This window comes from Folsomia candida, unplaced genomic scaffold (assembly GCF_002217175.1).
Source record: "Folsomia candida strain VU population unplaced genomic scaffold, ASM221717v1 Fcan01_Sc015, whole genome shotgun sequence".
NCBI lineage: Eukaryota > Metazoa > Arthropoda > Collembola > Entomobryomorpha > Isotomidae > Folsomia > Folsomia candida.
In genome coordinates this window covers 2,844,889-2,858,304 of record NW_019091207.1, presented here as the reverse complement: position 1 = coordinate 2,858,304, position 13,416 = coordinate 2,844,889, and the positions used below count along the sequence as shown (strand labels likewise).

General features: G+C 32.3%; 1 protein-coding gene across 3 annotated transcripts in view; it reads right to left on the bottom strand.

Moving 5' to 3' along the window:
* Positions 1-13,416, bottom strand: part of LOC110856380 (neuroligin-2) — a 257,446-nt gene that overhangs the window by 90,445 nt on the left and 153,585 nt on the right. For 2 of the 3 annotated variants that reach the window (XM_035856892.1, XM_035856893.1), the window contains exon 7: positions 968-1,304. The gene's annotated coding sequence lies outside the window, so the exon portion shown is untranslated. Of the gene's footprint in view, positions 1-967; positions 1,305-4,583; positions 4,968-13,416 lie in introns of those variants that run through there. The other variant, XM_022104865.2, reaches the window with a different exon arrangement.

Here is a 13,416-nt window from a genome sequence, read left to right as displayed (position 1 = left end):
TAATTCTATGCATCACAGAAATTTAAAAATTAACCACCTCAACTACACAATTTCAAAATATACGGCTGGTAAAATTGATGAGTAAAATGCGTATCTATTTAAATATTCACTAAATCATCTCTCATTTCACTCCGGAGGACGCATTATATTCTGCTGAATATCTTGTCTCATTTCCGGCTGGATTTATTTTCCCAGGATTTCTCCGAGTTGATGAAAGCTGACAAAATTGAGTGGATGTGACCATTTACGTAATAATGATAAATAGCCCGAGTCAGTGTCCTTGGTAAATCTGCCATGATTAATGCGTCCTCTGCCTTACTCACTTGAGTAAATTCACTCGCAGGAAAGTGGTAAACAAGATTGTTGCGACGCTGTGTATTTTCACCACACGAAATTCTTAACTGATTACGAAAATACGCTTGAAATAAGTCGGTAATAAAATCGTTACCGGGTGTGTAGTAATTATACTTTACCACGTTGGTAAAGATTTCGAGATGGTGGTAACAATAATTTTCCAGAGATTAAAAATCAATACCACAGTTTAACTAATTTCTTATTAGCGTCAAATTGGAGTTGTTCAGAAATCTTTGTTTCCATTCGGTGGATAAGCATCACCAGTCTGGTAAACGCGGTGAGAAATAATAATTTCACAGGGATTCGAAATTTTTGCCATGTTTTAATCAATTTCTCACTGGAAAATTTTGAAAATTAATATTTTGAAAGGTGGCAAATTTGAGTTTCCCGGAAATCATAGTTACCATTCGGTGGCAAATCATTATCTGCTTTGTAGTCACTACACTTGGTGACGATTTTGTTACCAAATTATTTTTTTATAATGATCCCGATTGTACACCAAAAAGAGAAAGTAGAAAGATTTTCTACATTCAATTTGTAACAAAGTTTTTAAAAATATTTTCCATAAAATAAAATTTTGCATCATAAAAATATAACAAAATTAATTTCTTACATATTTCCGAGTCGCGTTTCCATCATAATTTGTCCAGAAAAATTAGGCCATACTCGTCGTTCAAAGTTACAAAAACTTTCTCCACACCCAACACTTCAGTTCGCACTAGAATATCTTTGCTTGTTTTAAACACGTGCACTGTTTTCACCCCAAAAACTCATCAATATTCATTTATTCTCCAAAAGACAAAGTCCCAAATGATTCCAGGTTTCTGATTCACGTTCGTTTCTCACATTCCATTCGTGACGGTCACGACGTTACGAAATCCGAGAGCGTAACTTCCGGTAGATTGTTGGGTGAAAGTTCTAAATTTTGGTGGTGACAAACTCCAGAAAACCTGTGATAAATAATCGGAATCGTTAATTAATAATCACCTCATTTAAAATTGCACGAGAAATTCGATTAAAATTTACTCAATTTTGAGTAAAATTGCCACCAAAGCAACTATTGAGTAAAATTTACCCTGGCAAAGATAAAATTTACTCAAGGTTGAAAGATTTTTGCTCAACCTTGAGTAAATTTTACCTTTGCCAGGGTAAATTTTACTCAATAGTTGCGGTGGTGGCAATTTTACTCAACTTTATTTACAGTTAACTAAAAACTATGTAAAATGTATTCTACCAAAAAATATTTAGTAAAAGATTTGCGAAATTCCTGGCTAAATTTTTCATATTTGTATTTGTTCAAATAAAAATTACCGGTGAATTTCAATCTACTGTTAACAAAATTTTTTTGACAGAAACTACAATTTTTCTTATCTGAATATTTTATGGCATTAATCAGGACGACAAAAATAACGAAAATTGGCTTCTAATTTTGCGAAACCATCTTTCAATTCGAAATCAAAATTATTACCTATCAGTGAAAAATATGGTTCGATGCAAAATAAAGCGAGAAATTCAACATAATTTTCTTGAGCAGGAATCAGGTTCATTAATAAAACAACTATTTCATTCTTGCCCGGTTTTTCAGAGACATTGTGGAGAAATTGTCTCCATTCTAATTTTGTAACTACAATTTTTACTACAATATTTACAATTTAACTACAATACTATTTTTTAACTTCTGTACTTGGCACTTTTCTTGTCTGGAATGCGTACCGTACCTTGTTTGTTAAAATTGATGAAAAGAACTAACAACAATTTTTCTGTGTGGAGTTTAAATTGAGCAATTTAATTTAATTTCCTCGTCAATTACGACTCAGAAATCTATATTTCTAGTTTAATATGTTAAGAAATATTACAAATGACGGTGACACAACTGGATTCGTTATAAATCTTATCAAACCGGCAAATCGCCACATTTCGTAATGCATTTCTTCTCAAATTCTCCACCCACAATTTTTTAAATTTTGGGTACTTAATCCCAACGAAATTAGTCCCTCGTCACGTGGAGTGTTAGTTAATAGCTCACGAATTAGGAATTACGTAAGAGGATCAAATCTCTTAGAGTAAATCAGCTTATTCTATTAAGCTGATTTTAAGTCTCTCTTAAAAAACACCATTTCTACAGATTTGAACAGGTAAAGATTTACTACATGTTAGCTTAAAAAATTATGTAACCATGTTGAATCCTCTAACTGTTTTTGGTCCAAATTCAGACCATAATTTCAGCAAAGGTTTTTACCATCGGGTTTTTTTAGCAGTTTTTACAAAATCTCAAAATCGGATTCAAATTCCATTGCGAATTTATCTGTAATCTAATTATTTAAAAGCAAAATTTGACTAGTAAAAATCCACTATAAAAAATGCTAAGAAATTTATGTAAGAAATTTATTTAAGAAATTAAAGACATTTATGCGTGTATTTAAATATAAAAAAATGTATTTTTTGAGGGGTTCAGCCATAAATCGATCGCCCATAAACAAACCAGCATTTGAACTTCTGGATTCAGGAATGCTTTAACTTTCTCTTAAGAAAATAGGCTCGGAGTAAGTCTCGCAGATAAGACGAGGACAAGATAATTCTCCCCCGACTTTCGAAATCCGACGCTAAAATAAGTGCAACAACAGAACAGCCGCTGAGTGAACTGATGGCCACGAAACGAACTGTGTACCAGCAGGATTTCGGATTTGCAGCAGCAGACGAAGAAACAAAATTAATTCCTCTTTCTTCCTCCACGAGCTCAAAAAATCTCTCATCCGTCAAAATCCTACTTTCTCCTCGAATCTGGGGTCCAGAATTCTACACGCCTACGCAATTACAACTTTCACTCTCGCCCTCCTCCTCTCTTGGCTGAACTTGGTTTAAATGAGAAAATACAAATTATAACGAAAGTGGGACAATGTAAAAAGTAGAACATTTACACTAAAAAAGTTCAAAATCGTGAACATGTGTAGTCAGTACAACACTGGCAACTGGTAAAAATTTATTACCGAACGGTAAAAAAAATTTCGAGTGTCTCAAATTTGACACAGTTTGCTTATATATATACACTTGATTAAAACGGGATACATTTTTAAGCTCCTTGAAATTTGGGTTACATTTTTATCAGCGTGATAAAGTCTCGCATTAGGCAATTCACGCTGTCCTTGGTAACTTTATAAAATTCGTAAAGTTACAAAATCTTTTTGAAATTTTACACATATTTCGAAGCAAAATTGGTAACAAATGTTTGTAACTTACTCAGATCAAGGGCATAATTTTTGTGAAAGTCAGAATTATTTTACAAAATCTACCCGATTTATAAAGTTACTGTGAATTGCCTAACTGACCGCACGCGGTGAACGATGTAGTTCCCAACTTCTTAGAAGTGCGGTATTTAAAAATATCAAAATGCTTCATTTTCCTTCGAAATTTCCCCAAAATTACTTCAGAATAAAACACAATAATTTTTGTATCAAACTTTCGCGCAAGATTTGTGAAAACTTTCTGGGAAAATAATTTCTAAAAATTTCTATTTTACTGTAGCATTTAACACTTACATATGTTTTTCTCTATATTTTCAACCCTTTTTCTCCAAACCATTCACAGGATAAATACAAAAGGAATAAATAATCCCGAAATAAAGTAGTCCTTCTAAAATCTTGAGGAGAACGTTGATCAAGTGGACTATTAATCCCTCATGGAAAGTCCCACACAAACAATTTCCCTCGAGACCAAAAAGCCCTAAGCAGAAGACGCGCAGGATTCGTCCGAAGCACAAATTGCTATCTAAATGTCTTACGAATTTTTAAACCTGGGATCAAAACTCAAAAGTACGAAAATTCCTACAAAAACTTCAAATTCTAAATTTGAAAGTAAACTAAATTCATGTACAGAAAAGTTAATCTTAAACCGTAAAATAAAGTTTGTCACTAAATTAATTTATTTGAATGAAAGGGACGATTTGTATACTAATATTTGAACTAAAATTTTAAAGAATACGACAAATTTGAAATATCATTTGTGTCTAAAGTTATAAGGCGGTCAGACGGACGGACAGACATATTTAGCTTATAGTTTTCAACACAGTGGGCCCTCTAAAAACTTTAATGGTTATCATTGATGACTTATTAACTAGACCGACTACCAGCAAAGACAGCATTAAATCTAATATAGTTATAGTTAAATGTTCTACCATATTGACAGCGAAAACCTTTTTGGCGTTTATATTTATCAAAACAAATTTAACTCACCCGTGTCACCTTCAATTCAATCAACTCCAAATTGTACATCACATTTTTTATACGAACCACATCAAACTTTCAAAGTTTCAGTTTCACTGTCAAACTCATTACCAAGAAGTTCTTGGAAAGTTCTTAAAACGCTCGGGCTTAAATTTAGGACACTATTCTTTGCAACATAAATTGATCCGCGTTTCTAAATGAATTTATTCAAATTTAACACCATTTTAATGAAATGTACAGAATTCATTAACTAATTTTGATTATAATTTAACTCGAGGTTATAGCCTGCCAATTTTTTTCGAACAATTTGTCGGCAGGACACTTCTGCGTATAACAATTTCTCCCTAAAAGTTCCTTTCTTCCGGTTTTGTGAAGAGAAAGCGAGCCTGTCCTTCTCATCCAGCGGGCAAAGAGTGACTGACGGAGAAAGCAGGAAAACTGTGGGTTTTTCGAGGGGAAAGCTGATGCATCCCCTTCGCCGACCACGCGTAACGGTATAAAACCAGTTGTAAATTTCTGACTGAACAGGGAAGGATCGATCCATGAGAAAAAATACACTTGAGCAAAATAATAAACTTGGAATTTTTAGTAAAGTGTTTAATTTCACGTAAATTAGGTTAAATAATGAAAATTATAGTTTGAAAATCTGCAAAATTGAAGTTTGCAGAAGTTATCTTATGCAGAACCTTTTAATCATGTACATTTCGCCAAATTATTTTGGAGAAATAAGATTACTAAATTTTGGCGTTTATCATATTTTTTTACTTTTATAACAAAACAGATTTTTTGGATCCATGAAATATTCTAACCATATGTAAAGAGAATATAGACTTCCTTAGACTACACTTTTTAATTTGACTTTTAGAGAATTTAGACAATTTAGACAAACTAAACTATCACTCAATTTAAAATAAAAATGATTACCAACACAACAGTTTATTTTGATACATGTAATTGATTTTGTCAATTTTTAAGGAAAAATTTTATTTTTCCATGAAGCCAAATTTCCAGCCAATTCTAAAAAATATACAATTTAATGATTTATTTGACACGTTTATTTATATCGTGTGTGTTTCCATTTTCAAAAATCTGTGGCAATTATTTCGATATATTGGACGACACCGGTCAAAACGTAAATTATTCTTTGACTGATCAAATCCGTTTATTTGGATGAATTAATTCATCAAAAAGTTAAAGCTTTAACTGAAACATTTTTTTAAATGTCTGGATGAGAAAAATTCTTCAATTAAGTCGTCCGATTTTACGTCAATGTCGTAAAATTCAAATAATAATGAATCAAATACAGTAACCAAAGACCATGAATTAATTTTAATAAGGACAGTGATGACTGATGACAACATGAGCATTTGTAATTCATAAAATTCCAAGTTTTGTAAAATAATTTTACAAACTTCTACAAAATACAGGAACGCCCTTGGTCTGAGTTACTCAACTTATAAAAATTTGTGAGCTAATTTTGCTTAAAAATATTTGTGAAAGTTTATAAGTTTGTATATAAGTTTACAGAATTTATGGATTCTACGAAATTATTAAGCATTGTGTAAGGTTTTTACGGCAATATGGTAAAATTAAAATAGTAATATGGAACATACTGTAACGCCAGATTTAATGTGATGGAGTGATAACCACATTATGTAAATTGAAGGAAAAGCGAGCTGGTTTGAAGAATTTTTTGTTCCTTGAAATTTTCAGAGGTAACGTGAAAATTTAAAGGCACGTGGCCACCCATCGTAAATTTTAGATATCAAAATCAAGAATTTATTAAATGGTCGAATAATATACCAAAAAAACTAAATTGTACAGTTTATACGTCAAAATTTTAAAATTTAAATATATTTTATCGAATATAGAAATATGAGATATGTGCACTGTTGTCTTGTATTAATACAATGTTAAATACGAATTCACATACTTCTCTACTCCCCACTGGTGTTGATTTGGTAATAACTTCCTACCGAATTGGTAGTAATTTAAGTGGTAAATAGTGGTAAATTTGAGTGGTAAATTTTTCGTTACCACAAGACTACTAAATATGGTAATTCGGTTATTACCGTGCCGGTAGAGTCATATATGTCTGAAATGATTTAATACCAGTTTTCTAAGAGTGTACTAAATTCAATAAATTTAATTTCCTGAAATTTTAAGAGGTCATGCAATCAAATTTTAAATGGCCTTAAGACCAAAATGAGGTATTCATTCAACATGGTTAAATAATATTTAGATCCAAATTCAACGAAAACTAACTGACATTTTAGTTCATTGAATTTCCTGAAATTTTAAAAAATCATGTAATTCTAAGGGTGTATCCATTATAAATTTTAAGTAGCCTCAAGACCAAAATGAGGTATTCATTCAACATTGTTTAACAAAATGTGTATCTATTACTACACTCTGTTCACTAAAAACTAACTGACACGTCAAATATTGCTGCTCAAATATATTTTTAGTTTCAGTTTTGGCTCAAGATCAACTTTCACTTTACGACATTATGCCGGAGAAAGTGCAAACGTGCAGCTGTTGCCGCCATCCTCACCAATTTCGGCACTTCATCAAACTCAAATAGCATACTGTTAGAATTCTGCTATATAGTCAGGCAGGTTTCTCGGTATTAAAGTTGCTACAGATTGTTGTTACAATTATACCGGTTCGTACAAGTTTGTTACCGATATGGTAAAATCTAAATGCCGAGCAATTACAGCACAGTATTACTTATTTATCAATATGAACACCGCTTGGTATTATTTTAATACAGGATTTCTAGGAGTGTATTTATGTTTCCCTTTCAAGCGTTGTAATACAATTAATTTTGTCCGAAGACAAATATGATAAAAACTGTTACCAGTGGTAGTAATTCGTAAAGAGTGTAACCATCCTCATTAATTTCAGTTTTCACTTTTACAAAATATTACTTTTAAAAAAAATTGGAGCCTTTCTATTTACCAAAATTTCCCCAAGATTTTGTACTAACTCGGAAGAAGAGAAAGTGAGTGGGATCTCAAAACCGGGTCAATTTCACCCTTCAATTCAATTCGGTGAAAGCGGAGTGATGAGAACTTTACGATTTTGGTTGTGTGCCATTTTACGATGGGAAACCGCAGTCTCGTTTACATTTATTTCAATGGGACGCAAATTGCTGGGTCATCACATCCTTCAGCTCAAATCTACGGTGAAACTTAACATTTGCTCCGCAGTCGACGCGATGTATTCGATTACTGGAAATTTATTTGTGGGGAGAAAGTGCTAAATTTTACCAGCCTAACTTTAATGATAATTAGCAGGAAATAACATTTGACAGGAAAACATGCAATGGAAACTTAATAACATTTCACACTGCAAATGTTGCGATGATAAACTTCAATACAATTTAAATACGTAAATGTTCACACGATAATGTAAATATGACAATTCAAACAGTAAAATAAAATCCAAAAATTTTGTAAACTTGCAGACTCTTACAAAATTTTGTAAATAATTCTAAGAAGCTATTTCAGCGCGCTTACAAATTTTTCCAAACTTACTCAACTCAAGAGGGTTAATTTATTTTGTAAAAGTTTGTACAAATTATTATTTTACAAAAACATACGGATTTTACAAAGTTACAAAGCACTGGTTGAATTGGCGCATTATTTGTAAAATGTTTAAACTTATTTGTGAAAAGCATTAAAATGCAAATTCATTATTTCGTCACATTCAAAGTTTAAATAATTCACAAAAATTTATTTTCAAAATTATTGAATTTGTGTTTAATTCTTCTAGAATTGCTGTTTTCGATACTTGTCTTCATTCATCACTTGTATAGAGCAAGAAGGAGAATCTTCTTATTTAAAACATATCACAACACATTAAAATAACTCCAATTCGGATTTAAAGTCACTCCACGTCTCAATCTCAACTTTTCTCGAATCACTTCTGCAACAGAACAGCATTCTCCTCCTTGTTTAACCCAGTAAATCGAAACCTTTTTCTCAAATCGAGGTCACATACCAACCAGTAAATTAAATCCAGGTGAAAAGTGAATAAACTATTTATTCGAGTTCCATGATCTCTTATCTTTCTTTTGCTTCACTCTAAAAGTTGTGCATCGGGATTTGCATGTTCATCCTAAATCTAGAAACTGAACTTATATGACTCGAAGTTTGCACAAGATCGGATGAGATGCAACTCTGTTATTTTTCGCCAAGTTAGCAACTTAAATCTCACGATTCTTCCGGTGTCGATCACACCAAAACGAACCTCGATCTCGTCACAATGTTGACTTTCCTACTTGACGTTTCTCTCACGGACGGAGGATGAAAAACGTTGGCTGAATCCAACTCTGGACAAAATTTGGTGTCTTCGTCCCTCGAGAGAATTGTGCTGAACTGACCGTTCCGCTCTCTTTTGAAGTTCTGTTAAGAGCGAGAAGACCATTTTCTCGTATTTTCTTAGAATTTACTTCTCTTTTAGCCGGGCATTTCCTTTCAGAGCAAATAAGCCCAATTCGTCTCCAGTAACTAGAACCGGAGGAGAATGTCACTCTTTTTAAAGGAATGGTCAGTCGCTGGACCGTGAAATTTGCGCAATTCCAAGTCCGGCAAAACTTCGGGGTGACAAATGTTTACTTTCTTCACGGTAAAATTGTGCCAACACGTAGGTAGCATTTTAAAATAAAAATTACACAGTTTTTGACTCAAGTTTTATAAGATGGCAGGTACGTCAAGTTTAAAGTCAAACAAGGCAAAATAATTGTTTGTACTTTTATGTTCCGTCTTGGTGCGTTTGTGGTTTCACCCTTTTGTTATTATCTGCGTTTAACGGTCTATGTATTTAACATAATTACGAATTTAAATGGATACACTGTTTAATAAGTTAATATGACAGGGCTGATTTTTTTAATGATTTTGAAAATTTGATGAACTTGCACGTCGATTTCTTTGTTTTTTAATATTTTTGCAACTATTTATTAATAAGATTATAATTTTATTTTTTTATGTGTTCATTTCATTTTTTTGCTGTGCTGCTTTAGATGTAATCTTAAGGATTCAAACTTCAATTTAAGAAAATTATTTGTGTCAAAGTACAAACAGCGGAGATAGCTTGAAAATTTATTATCTCATGACAAGAAAAGCCAAACTATTCTAAAAAGCTGACCTTTCGTAAATTTGATAGACTAAGGTGTCGGAAGTTTTAAAATTATTAGTTGGACATTATTTTACATCTTTAAGATTAGTTAGATCCAAGAATCTTGCATAATGAAGTCGCATTTTTTAAATTGTTGAAACAATTTTAAAATTGTTTCGTTTTTCACAATACTGAACCTAACAAATTCAAGGAGGTAAAATATATGTGCAAAACTACAAACACCAGATATAAGCTTGAAATTCATGATTTATGGGTAAGAAAAAAGTATTTCGAAAAAACAGAACTTCGATAAATCTTGTGGACTACTAGAAGTTTAATAATTATTTAGACATTTTCAGAAAAGTAAAACATTTATGTAAAACTACACACACAGGAAATAAGCTTCAAAATTTATGATTTCTTGGCAAGAAAAGCCAAAATATTTCCAAAAGATTACATTTTTGTAAACTTTATAGACTACTTTGCCAAAAGTTTTAAAATGATTTGGCGGATATTATTTTAGATCTTTCAGATTGATGGAATGTCAGCAATGTAAAACGAAATTGTTTTTTTAATGTTCACCAATGTGTTCATCTGAAATTCAATAATAATCATTCTCACTTAATATTAGAAATTTCAAGTTTTGGAGTAAGTCAGAAATTTTACTGGCGAAATAATTTTAAAAATTATACTTATTCTTCTTAAACGCTCCACATTTGCAGAAGTAAAAGGCTCATTCCATTTGTAAGCAACTCGTTTGATCGAGTACCAGAAAATAGAGGTGCTAAACCCTGCTCGCTGGGTTTGGCTTCCTGGCCATGTATTTTCCTCTCTTTTGTAAGAGAACACCACACAGCCTATACGTTGTCAATGTTCCCGGCCACGTAGGAACGCAGAATTATTTACTACTGTCTACACAAGCAGTCCATGTTAATTTTACCTTTTCGAAAAATCACCAAAACTCCAAGACGGACAAAAATCGCGTGAGGTTTTAAACTTTTTTATTTCCCCAGGCCCAAAGGCATCGATTGGCTTATCTCCCCATAAGCGATTTTTGTCCGTCTTCTTGACAATCAAGTTTTTCAATGCATTTCAAATTTCTGATTTTTTAGAATTTTTGACTTTTAAAAAATTTTTTCTATCAATTAATGATTAATGAATGAAATCCGTAAATGTAACCTACCCCGTTGAATATATACTTTGGCGAAGATTGCATTTTGAATGCATTTCCAAATTTTCTTATAACTGCTAAATCTTTACGAAAAAATTAAATTTTCAAAATTTGATTTTTATTATATGTTGTATTTTATATTATGCATCTATTATAATATTGTGGACATGATATCAAATGTGGGTGCGACGACGACCGTGTGGGTTCAGATGGAATGAGCCAAAACAGTTATGTAAAACTACAGCCATAGGAATTTTGCGTTCCCAATTTGAATTCAGAACGAACCGAATCGCAAAATTGTTTCGGGTTTCGGAGGTAAAATGTAATCCTTTCTTCTTCAAATAATCAGTCATGCGGTGTATTATGCACTTCGTTATTGTGGTCAATTACTCAAAGAGATGGAAAACCCAGGCTTCACCCTACTCAACTTTTCCCCGAAATAAACAAGTTCACAAAGGAAATTTTAAATCGTTTCAAAACTCTCGTGCTGGATTGTTTCGCATAAATAAACTCGTCTATTTTGTGGCTTCAGGCGCTTCACCTCATCCAACTCGAAAGTGAAAGTGTAGAATTGTTTCATATCGCTGCACAAACCCACGTGATAAATGTACTTTATTTTGGTGTATCAGTCCCCAATTAATTTATTCCACTGAATTTGCACAGGATTTCGTTTTTACTGTCCAAAAAAATTTCTCACGGCAGGTGGGAAAAAGTGGGAAAATGGGAAAAACGGAAGAATGGATTTTACCGTTTTGAAGTGAAAATATGGGGTATATCCCATAAATATTTTCGGAATTGAACTTTATATTCATTATCTCCACGAATTTCTGAAAATTTTAAAATGGACACTTTTGACCAATTTTTATTTTTTCTTCCAATTTGTCCATATGAATACGAATTTATTTTAAAGATTGCTCCAATTGAGCTGTATTACCAGCTTATTTTCTCAGGATTTGAGTAGGACTTGAATAAGTTACCCAGAAAAAAAGTGTTTTAAAAAATTATTTATGATGCAAACTTGTACACAATAATTGAGCTCTTAACGATGAAGGATATCATTTTTGAGATTTTTAAGCATTTCACGAGTTATATTCAGTTCACATATGTGGACGAACAAGTTATGCAATTTTGGTGAAGATGTGACGGTGACCCTATATCTTTCAACCATAAACTGACTAATATATTCCTACAAATATTTATTTGGCGACGCACTTAGCCAAAGCATGATGCATTCAGGGTTTGAACTGCATGATAATCACGCACGTTGTGATTTAGGTGTGATTTTTAATATTCCTGGGAAAAGTGAAATAACCTGTTTGAAATATTTACAACCTCGGACAAAACGAACTTAATATTTGAACTCGGCATGAAATTATGACCATTTTTTGAAATGTGAATTGAACCAATTGGAATAATGTTGCAGTTTGCATTTAATTTTTATGTTAAAGACGAAAGTTGTTCAAAGCACGTAGATACTTGTGTGTGTGCGTTAAGAAATTCATACTGCATCCGAACATCAAGCTACTTTCAATCTAATAAAACATATATTAAAGAAATTTGTTTCATTTTGCCACATAATCCTATAAATTACGTATTTGACATATTGTGATTTTATTGTAACCACTGTGACGTGATTTTCTAAACCCTACCTTCAATTACAATGCGCCAACAAATTTTGTAAAAATATGATTTTGGGATTAAATTTTTCTTCATTTTGACGCCATGCATAAAATTTTAATTCCGCTTAATTATTAGATTAACATTAGATTCCTCGTCGTCCGTTACCGAATATGGTTATGGTTAATAATATGAACGAACGATTATAACATGTTTGTAAGAAAAAATATAAGCTAGACCTCGGTAAGAACCAAATATATATATCCAAGCGTGTGTAAGTACAACGTCTCCGCTTGGAATTTATTGCTGTCGACATAAATCTATTTGTTCACCTGTCAACTTCGTCGGTGAGCTTAAAATCCTCCCACAACAAGACGCACACCTCACTTTCTCTTGTCTCTCCGTCTTGTCCGTCCGTATTCTTAGCGGACATTCTCATTTGTCATAATTACACAACTTTCTCCAGGATTATGTACACTCAAAATAAGGTGGTAATGAATCATTACCATGCGGAATAACTATGTGGCTCTACCACGTCGGTTACGATTTGTCGTAGAAATGGTAATAATAAGTTAAGGGAAATTCAAATTCATTACCAAATATTAAGGAAGTGAATGCCATTATGTATTAAATTTGAATTTCCCTTAACTTATTATTACCATTTCTACGACAAATCGTAACCGACGTGGTAGAGCCACATAGTCATTCCGCATGGTAATGATTCATTACTACCTTATTTTGAGTGTAAATGAAAACAGGAAAAATAAGATGGGGAATTTGAAAATTTACTAGTAATTTAGGAAATTTTAATAAATCTGCAAATATTATTTTGTACATAAATTTATAAAAATGGTCGGTACTTTTCCAAGTCCAGGTACCCTCAAGGACTTATTCTACGACTATTTTAGTCAAAATCTAGGCAAACTTGTAAAG